Source organism: Periplaneta americana, chromosome 6 (genome assembly GCF_040183065.1).
Source record: "Periplaneta americana isolate PAMFEO1 chromosome 6, P.americana_PAMFEO1_priV1, whole genome shotgun sequence".
Classification (NCBI taxonomy): Eukaryota; Metazoa; Arthropoda; class Insecta; order Blattodea; family Blattidae; genus Periplaneta; species Periplaneta americana.
Window position 1 is genome coordinate 132,797,475 of NC_091122.1, and position 14,218 is coordinate 132,811,692.

A 14,218-nucleotide genomic window follows, 5' to 3' on the forward strand; every position below is an offset into this window, starting at 1 on the left:
ACCGATTTAGCTATTATGTGTGTTTTTTTGGCCTTTATGATAAGTTCGACTACCTTATAGCTAGTTTCCTGTACTTTTTGTGAAACCTATACCGACATCGTCATGAGCGTCACTTGTTTTTTTTTTATTTTGTTTCAACAACCGACGATAATGATATAGGCTACATCTTTGTTTGACAGAAAAGAAGGTTTTGTTACCAAATGTCGTTTCAATTTACTGGGAACCATAGCATTACTGAGATTTTCACCGCACACAACACACTTGAGGATTGGGCATGTTTTATCAACACACCATTTTACATAATTTCAATTAATTTTCGCGTCACACCTTTCATCTTGTGAAGGCACACCGGTTGCGGAACACTGTTCTAGAGTATGGCACAATCTTCGTGAATCAGTCTGTGTAACAAGAACTTGTCAATAATGTAGGGTTGCTATGGCAACGCAAACAAAAGTAGGAGTAAACCTTTGCTGTTTATGACATGCACAAGTCTTGGAACCAAATGATCAGGTAATATCAAAGGTCAAATTCGGGCTACACCACTTCAGCTGAGCATTTAAACATCAGATAAGCTAGCTCCTGCGGTGGCTGAGTGGCCAGACCTCCGGCCTGTCACGCAGGCTGCCCGGTTTCGAGTCCCGGTCAGATATGGAATTTTTTAGTAGGTTATTTTAAGACGCTTTATCAACAGCTTTGCTTATTTAGCGTCTGAATGAGATGAAGGTGATAATGCCGGTGAAATGAGTCCAGGGTCCAACACCGTAAGTTACCCAGCATTCGCTCATGTTGGGTTGAGGGAAAACCCCGGAAAAAGCCTCAACCAGGTAACTTGTCCCGACCTGGAATCGAACCCGGGTCACCTGGTTTCGAGACTAGAGGTGGTAACCGTTACTCCACAGGCGTGGACCAGATATGGAATTTTTCATTGAAAAATCCATAGTGCACTTCTGGCGGACAAGGTCGTAGTTGGAGTTTTTCTCGGGGTTCTATCGTTTTTTCCCATATTAGGTATCTACATCATTCCGTCACCATTTCTCCAGTTCGTCATCATTCCACAGCATTCCCCTATCGCCGGATGGCGACGCACAGAGGGGCTGGCCTAGAGACGAGGGAGTTGCCTATTCGACACCTGGATACGCAGCGAACCTTAGCGTAGTCAGGCAGTATGGGTTTGGGAATGCGCCTAGGGTTAGCGCAAGAGATCGTAATAGTGCTGGGCCATAGTGCCCCCTCCCGTAAATTCCATTCCGTAAGATAAGTGAAGTCTTGATCTTTCTTAATACGAAATAACCTCACAGTAGCTACTAAGAAGTTACAAGATTACTGTGGGAATATACCCAAGCGAAGCAGAGTGTTACACGTAACAGGTGTAACAGAGCTTCGATCCTCGACATATTTTCAAGACGGCGGGAGCTATATTGAACTCAAAGTATCTCTTTTTTATTCTAAGAGTTATGCAAACCTCTGGAGATTGCATCGTAAATCCTGGAAACGTGTCCAAGCCGGAACTTGATGTTACTTCCGCTGCCGAGCAGTAAAACATGTTGTCAGACTGAGCCTTCTAACTTGTAACATCTCCAACTCTTTTTCTGTTTACACTTTGTTTTTTTCTCTTACCGGGTGATATGAAATTGCGTATCCGAGAAATTTTTCAATTTTTGACACTGACATCTTACCTTCTATTTCCCTCTCAGACATCCTTTTTTTATTCTCATTTCCTTCATTTTACATCCATTCCTTACTTTTTATTACTTTATAATCTCTCCCTTACTTTAACATTGTTTCATTACGATAATAATTAAAGCCCGGAATTTTAGGTGCTAAAAGTTAGGCCTAATATTGTTTCTCGGTATAGTTTATACAAAAGGTTGGATAAAAAGTAATGACAACAGTTAGATAATTCTGACATGGCTTTATTCACAGGGGTACAACATTTACGTTCCATCAATATAGTCGCCCAACTTATTTATCACCTTTTGCCAAATGTTTGGAAGACATCGTACACATCAGCGCGTTCATGTTTATTGATGTTCCGTATCGACCGCCCTAGAGTACGGATAAGTTCATTTCTGGTATTGTACCGGATCCCTCACAGTAGTTCTTTCACTTTGGCGAAGAGATAGTAATCTCATGGACTCATATCGGGTGACTACGGTGGATGTTACAGAATCTTCCATTGCCAGTGGCGCAAGAGGTCCTTGACAGCAGCAGCGGTGTGACTCCTTGCATTGTCATGGAGAATGATGGCGTTCTGTACCACCAAGTGTCGTCGTTTTCTCCTGAACGCTGGAAGAAGGTGGTGGTGCTTCACGCAGTCCCTGGAAACATTCTTGTGCACTACGACCTCGTGCCACATCAATTCTGATGCAGAAACGTTGTTCTAGTTTTGTAAACATGATCTCAGGGCACTCGCACTATCCTTATGAAAGACAACGTTCTACACACTGCAGTAGATTGACATAGTACTGTCACCTCTGGCTGCACTAACTCATCTAACAGTCCTTGTTCATGTCCACAGAGCTGGCAGCTCTCGAACGTACCATCGTCATGTGACAGCAGTGTTGCCGTAACTTTTTATCCAACCCTTGTAAAATATACTTCTTTGACACGTCATTCTTGACATTCAGTATTTTCCTTTTGGTAGGCCTACCGTTAAAGGTCTCTAATCCTCTTAATTATCTCTTACAAATTAGTACACGATTTACAAGATTCATTACCCAGTCCTTGTGACTCTGTTGTTTATTATTACATATCGGACTCTTGTGAATTAGGCTTAAAACCCTCTTCACGTGCACCACATCTATTCACCTACACTCAGTGTCATTCTTAACTTTTAGCACCTAAAATTCCGGGCTCTAGTAATAATGTTTGTATCAATAGTTTCCTCGTTTGTTCAATCATCCATTTACTGGTTCGTTCGTTCATACGGAACATGAAAAGTCATTAGAGATGGTGTTTTTACCTAAACCAAAATGTAAACACGTCCGAATTTTCGAAACTGTTACCTCTTCCTAAATGTAAACTCTTTCGATTTCCTCAAACGTTCCCCAAATTAAACTGAAGAGTAACGTAATTAAAATTTTACCTGCCTTCCTATTTAATCCAGAAACCATTATTAAAACAGAGCCACCTTAGTTACAGATTATATATTAGAGCATTTCATTATAAAATTGCCATTTATAAAAAGTAATTATTTCCTTGACAGAAGCACTGGGTAAGAACTAAAATTGCGAAGATCCTACGTTAAAATTTTCTGACTTAATAGTGGTGAGTAATTAACTTCAAGAAATGTAATTTAGAAATTTCTCTTCTAGTTATGCTCATTCGGGCCCGGGTTAAAATCTTAGTTGGGGAAAGTTACCTGGTTGAGGTTTTCCCTCAACCAATCGAAACAGAATTGCTGGATAACTTTCAGCGTTGGATTTCGGACTTATTTCGCCATCATAATTCAACTTCCACTCTTTCATCACCATCATCGATTCTTTCCTAGATTTCGGGCTTGCTCCGATGTAGAGTCGGACTGGACACCGTCATTGTTGTTGGTGGTAGCGATATGTACCGTGGACATAGTGTGATAGAAACACAGTAAACATCGATCAAGAAATTGTCGATAGTGTGATAGGAAATAGTAAACATCGATCAAAAAGCTCTCAATAGTGTGATAGGAATACAATAAATATTGATGAAGAAATTCTCTATAATGTGATAGGAACATATTAAAACATCAAGAATGAAATTCTCGATAGTGCGATAGCAGTGATGATCTGAAATATGCAATGTAAAGTCAACCTTCAATATAGGTAAAAGACGAGCATAGAACGTATTTGTCGATATGCTTTTAGTAACGAAGAAGAAAATACTAGAGAGAGGACGAGCTTACAGTTCCCCGTTCACACATACACTGGTTCGTTCGTTCACCCCCTCACTGATTTGTTCAGATATTCACTCATTCATGCTTCTTTTATGTATTAACTCATTGACTGGTTCATTAATATATTTGCTCTTTCATTTATTCAAACATCAATCAATTCTTTCATCATTCATGTATACCATTCAAATATCAACTTAATCAATCATAGACTGCCACCTATCTCAGCAGCTCATTTTTTTTACCACGAGTCTGAATGGTCTCCTAAAAACTAGCCACTAGGTACACCAAAAGGGTGGTTCAAGATTAGTTCAATAGTTTAGAACAGGGATGCAAAACTGTGCTACAATTGTGGCTGACGTCACAAGCCGGAACACGTAACTCACCGCTTCCCTTTAACCCTTGCGTCATTGGACATAGTAGGGGGAGGAGAGATATGTATGTTTTCCAAATGTCACAGTACGTCATTGAAAGCTCCGACCTTGTGGACGGAGTAACAAACTCTTTCCCTTTGTTTCCACCTCTCTCTTCCCCAAGTTCTGCATCTAGAACTATCGCTCCACACAGACAGGCAGGCAGCTGTAAATGTGTTTTTCCGTCAAAATGTCGAAAGCTATTTTTCGTAGAATGACAATATTTTATATTGGTACTTCGTCCTCTGCATCCTGCTTTATTTCCTCCTTTTGTACCAACTTAATAAACAACGGAGGTATTGTACTCAAATCAGGTAAAAGTCTCAGGGAAATGAGACGCAGCGGGGTAATGTTGTGAATGAATGTTGATGTCATAAGGTCACACACGTGGGTACACGCATCTCCATTGGCTAACTCTCAAAGCACAAACGATAACACTGATACATATTTATACTATCCTAGTTACAGAATTAGATCACGGTTAATCTCCTGGTCTTTTAATCCCTCCATACAGGAAATAACATATGCACGAGAGCGCATGTTTTTTAAACTGACATTATAACGATAATATTATCTATCTACTTCGCTCCAATAGATGTATGTATTTATTCACACTGCAATGGGTATATACCTGGTGGCAGTGGTAACTAATTAGTTACCAATACACTCAATAATTACAATAATAAACTTATTAATTAAAATACAATTAATAATAATACTAATAATAATTAATAATAATAATATTAATAATAACAGGGAACATCCTAAATTAAATGAAGCACGATCACTTAAAATAACATTTAAAATAAATCTAATTTGTATCTTAAACATAAGTTCGAACTAAAACCCACGAGTATGATATGTTCATATCTGCACAAGTACCTTTCAACACTACACTCATTTCGCTGTCAACTCACTCACTGCACTGGAACTACGACACATTTCACTGATTCTATCCTGATTTCACTAACACTTCAAAAACATTTCACTGTTCAAATACTTTGCACTGCCACTATAAACTATGAAGCTTCACTGACAGGAACACGTTTCACTTACACAACACACTTCACTGACACAACATAATTCTTCACTGATACAACACTTCAATAACAAAATATCATTTACACCCTTTAAATACTGTGTATAATTACCGTCTATTAGTAAAGTCCTTAAGCCTATTTTTAAATACATTTTTGGTTGTTGGTAAAGCCTTTAGTAAGTCTGCAGTAAAGCATTCCAGTCCCTGATAATACGATTGAGAAAAGAAAACTTTCCAGTGTCCGTCCTCTGTCTTCTTTCCCACAATTTATATGAGATGATGTAATAGTAAGCACATTCATTTCATGGTTAATCTCCTGGTTGGAGAACAGTACATCTTCTAACAAATACTATACAGGCACATATTGCGGGCCTCTCGTGTGATCAGCACGGCACAGAGCCAACTCTGAGACAACATAGAACAAAACACGACAATGGATAAATACCCAGTCTTGTGAACGGATTATAAATCTCCTCCATTCCCCACATCTTGAATCGAACCACGGACCGCTTGGGTGGGAAGTATTAATATTTCTTACTGTCAGAAAATAATAAATAAGATATGTAATAAATAAAGCTTAAACATAGACCACGAGACGCTAGATATATCCACCGCATCGCGAATTGAGGACGCTCACAACAGAACGTGGAGGGGTTTACAGAGTACATTAGCAACAACACGAGTTGGGAGTTGTAGTAAACACAGCCCTTTTTTGTGCGACCACGAACTGTGTTGCTGTTGAATAATGAACAGCGATCAAATTAATGAATATGCTGCTGTAATTGCCTTCATATTGCATGATATTTTCGATGATGAATGTGTAGTTAGCTCACTGTTCAATGATAAATGACACAAGCACATTGAAAGATAGATCCAACATCCTGTTTGTAAATTACAGATAGATATGTTCGATATGTATAGAATGTGTGTCAAACCGATAAGATAAAAGGAAGAACTATACAATACAGTTGAATAAGGGTCAGACGGAAACGGTGAAATAATTTACAGTACTTTAGGCCCTTATTCAGAGAGGTATTCAATTCTCAATAATCCGTTCAGAATCCGATCTAATGGGCGTCAACTTCAGAACAGGATTCTTCATCATAATCGTCAAAAAAAAAAAAAAAAAAAAAGACAGGTAGGCAGAGAAGCGAATGGGTACACGTCAATATGCATGGACAAATGTTATAAGGGGATTTCTACAGGGACATCACTTTATTTTTACCAACATTTTTAACATTAACCTGGCTATACTAGGAAACACTGTTGCCCCCTTCCATTACAGGAGTTTGAGGTTACTAGTGCAATATGTAAACAAATCATTTTACTAGGTATAGGAGGAGAGAAAAGTAGTGTATCCATTTATGTTGTAGGGAAATACGATATTACGATTTTCAGTTTGATCATCACTTTTACGGAATTTATCAAAATAAAGTAGAGTAGTAACATTTTTTTTTTTCAAAAACTCAACTTTTCAGGCGGCTATGTTCCTTATGTAATGTCTACTTTATTTAGCATATCAATTATTGATGTTAACATACAATATAGAGAGTGCATTTAAATTGAGGGGCTCATATGTAAAGGGCTGTAAGTGCACTTAAGTTACTTTTGAGAAAATGGGGTTTAAATACTTAAGCTTTCGTAAAATCGGTGAAATTTTTATTTAAATTTTAATGTGTGTTGCGATTAAAATATCCCTTTGCCACTAAAATTTTAGATACTTTTGCTTACACTGGATGCACTTAACTCATGTTATTACAAATGTCACTAGCATTCCTTTGCGTCTAGCCACCTCAATTCAAAATAAGCTAATCTGAATTTTTAAACAAGTTGCTGAAAATGGCTGCCGTTCATTACAATGCAGGCTTAAATTCTTTACGCATATTATTAAAAACATTTTGAAGCATATTCTCTAAAATTGAATTTATCGTTTCTTGAATATAATTTTTTAGTACGATATTATTAATATAGGTTCTTTCTTCTATAGAAAACGCAACCATATTTCTGAAACACACTATACACTGCAGTATTTACTTCACTGCTTGAAGAGTTCGAATGCAACAGCGGCCGTAAGTTTGTGTGTCTGACGGGAGCAAGGACATTAGTGAAGGGGTGGGAGTGAAGTACATTCAGAAATGCAAGTACAATAAAATGCAAGTAAAAATAAAATGATGTCCCTGTATATGAATACCTGCAAAAAAATAAATATTATACCGTCGTTGTTCCTGCAATAACTCCTATGTGACATATTTATCGAGTTTCAGATTTTTTTCTATCAAATTACTTAAATAGTGATACAGCAAATAATAAAATCTCCTATAGGAGGAAGCGCAAAGAAAGCTTGCCCATTTGACTAATGCGCAGAGAACGATATTCGGTCCTCGTGCCGCCATGCTCGTTACAGGGCTGCTATGAATCACCTAATGCTGATTACAGGGCGCATTCGAAAGCGAGGTCTTGAACTTTTCGTATCGTGGAGTGTATTGTGCAGAGCGGGTAGAAGCCAGCGTGTGCGTTACATTTTCTGCGTTTTATACCTGATATCAGTAGCTTTATGTAGTTCAAAGTGTGTTTGTTAAATAACAGAGTTCTGTATAACATTCTATGTACTTAATAATGCCCCTGTTTCGCTCTAAATTAGGAAGTGCTAATAAAACGTTACACAGTCAAACTAGGGAATTATTTATAGCGTTTATAAATGTATGAAAAACGAAACAGGCTCCGCTCGTAACATAAGGAGTATATACACATTAAAATAAACCGACCATAGTAGCCTAGTTATCGGAACATTTTAATAAAATCACACAGTATTAGTGTTTTATTACAACGTCAAATATCAATTATTACACGATTACATATTTCTTATAACATCTTTGTAATTTCATTCAGTGATTGTATGTGTAAAAAAAATTCGTGCTTCTGTATTTTCAACAATGTTATGTTATTAGCTCCTCTCCAAAAAGGTATACGTTACGTTACATGCGCTGTGATAAATCTCACTCGAAACATCAAGCCAGCAGATGACTGAGAACAAGAACAGGAGTGGATCAGGACAGCACGTTTGCACATCTCCTTTTTATGTTAGGTTAGGTTCTTTTCAAACTGAAATGACGAGTGAAGATTTTGTCACAGTTAAAATTACTCTAACCTAACCTAACCTAACCGTTTAATATGCATACGTTTTCTTTAACAAAGCAGGGATATCCAAATTGTATATTTTAAATTCTTACATATTTTTCAAGATGCTCAAGAACACTGGGAATATAAGATAAAATACTTTCAAAGCTCCTTTTTATGTTATGTTAGGTTAGGTTAGGTTAGAGTAATTTTAACTGTGACAAAATCTTCACTCGTCATTTCAGTTTGAAAAGAACCTAACCTAACATAAAAAGGAGATGTGCAAACGTGCTGTCCTGATCCACTTCTCTGAGAACTGCCAATCGAATCGAAGCAAGGTCGAGTGCACCCGAACGTTTCCGAAAGATCGCGCAGATTTCCATGGTAAGCTCTTCTTGCGTCACCTCTACCTATGTAATTATATTTCTTTGTTTCGAAAATGTCAGAATTCACAGTCTACTATGTACGGCTGCCATAAGATGAATAAATGTGCTTTTTCTTCCTAATGAACAATTTTATATTTTGCACATAGGAGTTATTGCAGGAACAATGACGATACATTTCCAATACACTGGAGCCTCAATTGGATGGAGTTACGCAATAGTAGACGAAGTGCCAAAAACCTGTTTCGAGATATTGGCCATTGAAATAAATCTGTTTTTTTTATAAAACATTTTATGCAAGAAGTATTATAACATTCATACTATTACAGAAAATAGCACAAATAATACCAAAAAAGGCTAACCGATTTTAATAAGAGACCAGCAGTTGAATTAATATTTCAAAGCAAAATACATAAATGAAATTTTATGCAATACACGAATTTTTGGTTATAAATAGCAACAAAATTCAGATATCGCATTCTTGATTTTTTTCCGAATTAAATTAGTCTGCCATCAACAGATTTGTGCAAATACCTCTTTTTTTTTTTTTCCAAATTGTCGGTTGGTCTATTATTGCGAAACTCCGTCCAATTGTAGGCAAGGAAAATGTCTTGTTTATCCTTTCCTTATAAGGCAGTAGGGGTGGGGAGTGAGTGAACGAAGGCGAGGTATTTGTGTGTAGTGGGTGTTTCGTATTGAGCACAACCACGCTTAAAAGAAAAAGGAATTCGTACTCCATGAAAATTAAGTTCGCTGTGATAGAGGAACTAAAGAAAGGTGAAAGTATGGCAAGTTTAGCTATAGAACTATCCATACCTGAGAGTACAGTTGTAGTAAAAAAAACCGGACCGACCCTTGTAGCTGTTTCCAGAGCCTTCTTCACCCAGAGCACGATAGACTGGTAACTAAAACTTTCGTGGTTCGAATCCTGCCTGGGAAGGAAACTTTTTTTTTCCTTATTCAAATTTATTCCCAATACTTTTCGAATGCTGGTAAAAATCATGTTCTGGGAATAATAAGTTAATTAAGTAGTAAAATATCGCTGCAATCGAAAAGTATTGGGAATAAATTTGAATAAGAACAAAAAAAGTTTCCTTCCCAGGCAGGATTCGAACCACCAAAGTCTTAGTTTCCAGTCAATCGTGCTCTGGAGTGAACAAGGCTCTGAAATCAGCTACAAGGGTCGGTCCGGTTTTTTTTGTCACTACTGTACATTAGCGAAGTGGAAGAGGAGTATTACTGGCAACAGTGATTTTGATACTATCTCCAGTTCAATTCTTGAAAATAGAAAAACAGTAAAGAGACCAACTATAAACAATGGACAGATTATGCTCTTTCTTTGCTCTCTCACAAGGATCAGTATGTACTGTGATATATGAAGAAAGTATATTTTATGCGGTGGCACAAGCAATAATTAACTTTATTGTATTTATGAGTATTTTTTTTAATTCTCTTGAGTGCAGAGTTGGATCTGAAATGTGTCTAAGACAGTAACTGTTTCGTGCGCCCACGTTCACACTTTGCTTTGCGGAAATTTGTAACAAGATTTGCACAGACCGATTATTTAATCCTGACGCTCAGCGACGCGAAAGAGAGGAAGTAATAGGAGGAGTTGAGAGAGTTTCGGAGTAGAGATAAGGGCGATCAGTCGGTAAAGGAATGCAGTACAGCTTAATTTGTACTGGAAATTACCGCTCTACCGCACGCATGACATCCGATCGCTCCGAAGGCAAGCGAGTGAATAACCCAAACACCCCTTGGCGTAATTAAATGGACTCGCCTGACCCAGGCGCAGATCGCCGGCGACTATCAGGACTAAATAACTGTACTGTACTTCAGCTTATTTGTGTTCAATCTTCGGACAAGCAACTACACTGAAATCATGTGATTTTCCATGCTCTGTCATAGACTGTTCAACACATCGTAGTTTGTACTTTATTTTACTGATAGAACAGTTTATACAAGCATTTTATCGATGTTTTAAATTTTTAAATTTCACAATTTTATTGTTTCACAACAGATGTTTACACTTTGTTCAATTGAGGGGTTTGCCGGAAAAAGGGCGTATACGTCAATATGGTGAATTGAGATACAGGCAATCTAAGATTTTAAAACGCACCTGAATAAAATGTTATACAGATAGTGAATAAAATAATACATTAAATTAAAAATCTTAGCGAGTATAAATGTTTTGTAGCAATAGGCAATTTATATTATTAAATTTCCTTATATTTGTACCATATAAAACTTCGGTCTATACGCCCTTTAGCCATATAATGATTTGCTTAGGGGATTTAATGTAGATTTCAGGTTTTAATTTCACACGGAATTGAAACAAAGATACATTTTATGACATTTATTATCTACTTCTAAAGTAATTTACATTATTTCATATATACTGGGTAGACAATAAGTACGCAAAGCAAAATCTCTGAATATAACAAAAAAGAAAATCTCCATTTTTGTGTGAACACAAATAAATAAAATTTATTCTTTGTATAATCATAATAACAATAAGCCCAAAAATCTGAATATTGTAAGAAATCTCTTTATAGAACATAACAATATTTCCGTCTGAATCTATGAGTTTCATAAGTTTGTTTACTCTTAAAGCAAGGACAATAATGAACATAAAAAGTAGCCAAAGGAAACAACTGGACTGACTAAATTGAACTATAGGCCTATATATAGGGACATCATTTTATTTTTACTTCAATTTTTATTGTACCTGAGTTTTTTAATGTACTTCACTCCCACCCCCTCTACTAGTGAACTTGCAACCGATCTCCACACAGAACCAAGCGTATGCAGTCAAAGTCGCCGTACGGTCTTAGTAAACACAAACAGTACTGAGTTAGAGAGTATAGTACGTTCCAGAAATATGTTCGCTTTCAATATTGAATCATATTCTCGCACAGGTACTGTCGTCCGTTTGCCTATGTCGCATCCCGGTTTCCCCCACCCACTTCTGCCCGTCCCTTTGTGGCAGGGCTGTCTTAGCTCTTTTCTCAAAACATTAATTTCTGTTAGGAATTGGACGTCTACGTAATATTATACAACTGTTTAAAATAACTTAAATAAAAAGGCCTCGTTAAGTAATTAACTGTCACGTGATTTCCCTCCTTTCTACGACTCTCGACAAAACCACTTGAACGGATAATAAATAGAATGTCTGAATAATTTTATCTTTTCGGATCGGACAAAAGTGAAGATTGAATATACTGTACGTAAGGTACTCTTTTATAGAGTAGGTACAGAATTATTTCAACATGAGTTAGTAGTACGAAAGACGAAACTGGTAATTGGAAGTAGGTACAATAGTACTGTATGTAGTGTGATAATATGCAAAAAAAGAATTGAAACCTGTATAGAAATGAACGGCCATCATTTTAAAATATGTGTTTAAATGTCCATATTATGATTATTTTTCAATTTAACTTCATTCTCTATATTGTACGCTTATGTGCTATAGACAGTATAATATGCGCTGCATAATGAATACGTCCGAACGGACAGCTCAGTTCGAGAGTAAAAACACTTATTGTTAATATTTTACTGTATTTTGATTAAAGAAAAACCTAATGAAAATTATCAAACTCAAAATTGCGATATTTCCTACTTTACGTAAATGGATGAACTACTTTTCATCCTCCTATACCTAGTAAAGTGATTTGTTTGTATCTTACGCCAGTATCATTGAACTCCAATGGAAGGGGTGTTTCCGGTTCACAACCTTTAAGCCAAAGGTATAGCCAGGTTAATATTAGAAATGTTAGTAAAATAAAATGATGTCCCTGTATTTGCTTAGTCTCTACCAAGAGAAAACACGCACAGTACAGTATGCGGTAACTCGCGGCACTAGCTCTGCTGGTAGACTGACTGACAAATCGCGCTCGCACGCAGCCCTGCCCTGCAGGTATGTACAGTACAATCAAAACAAAATTTCGCTACTATAATTATTCACTACATTTTAAACCGTTTTCCTGAAGAAGGGCGTATAGGTCTATCCGCCTTTCTTCCGGCAAACCCCTCAATTATAACAGTGTTTCACATTACATTAGATTGCACACATGTATATTTACACAGATGTATTTACGTATTCATTGGCATAACTTCTGAAGATGACTCAGCCCAGTCGAAAACGTTAAATATTTATTAAACAAAATGTGTACAAACTTCTAGTTAATTGTTCCAAATAGATAAGCATAGATGGACCCTGTCTTTAACTTAACTCAATTACTTATAATAATAGTTTAAAGATTAACTTATTAAAACTATGTCTAAAAAATCAAGCTTGTTACACAACTCATTTTTGAGATATGTGCAATCGTACTCACAGTTCTATGTACAGATTTAAGAATATGTTTTGCAAGTACAGGGACATCATTTTATTTTTACTTCAATTTTTATTGTACCTGAGTTTTTGAATGTACTTCACTACCACCCCTTCTACTAATGAAGTTCAACCGTCCTACACCCAGATCCAAGACCTCATATACACTCGCAGCAGCCTTACGGTCATAGTAAACAGTACGTTCCAAAAATATGTTCGCGTTTTGCAGTGACGAAAGAGCTTTCAATATTGAATCATTTTCGCACAGGTACTGTCGTCCATTTGCCTATGTCGTATCTCGGTTTCCCCCACCAGCTTTTATTCGCCAGCTCGTGGCTGGGCTATCTTAGCTCTTTTCTGAGAACATTAATTTGTTAGGAATTGGACGTCTACGTAATATTATGCAACTGTTTAAAATAACTTGAATAAAAGGGCCTAGTTAAGTAATTAACTGTCACGTGATTTCCTCCCTTTCTACGACTCTACGACATAACCACTTGGACGGACAGTAGATAGTATGTCTGAGTAATTTTATCTTTTCGGATCGGGCGGAAGTGAAGATTGAATTTACAGTACGTAAGGTACTCTTTTATAGAGTAGGTACATAATTATTTGAATAGGAGTTACTAGTACGAAGGACGAAAATGGTAATTGGGATTAGGTACAATAGTCTATAGTGCGATAATATGCACATTAGAATTGAAGTCTATATCGAAATGAACAGCCACCATTTAAAAAAATGTGTTTAAATATTCATATTATGATTATTTTTCAATTTAACTTCATTCTCTATATTGTACGCTAATGTGCTGTAGACAGTATAATATACACTGCATAATGAATACGTCCACATGGACAGCTCAGTTCGTGGGTAAAAACACTCATTACTAATACAGTACTGTGTTTTGATTAAACAAAAACCTAATGAAAATGATCAAACTCAAAAGCGAAATATTTCTTAGTTTACGTAAATGGACGAACTACTTTTCTTCAATCCTATACCTAGTAAAGTGATTTGTCTGTACAGGGACATCATTTTATTTTTACTAACATTTTTAATATTAC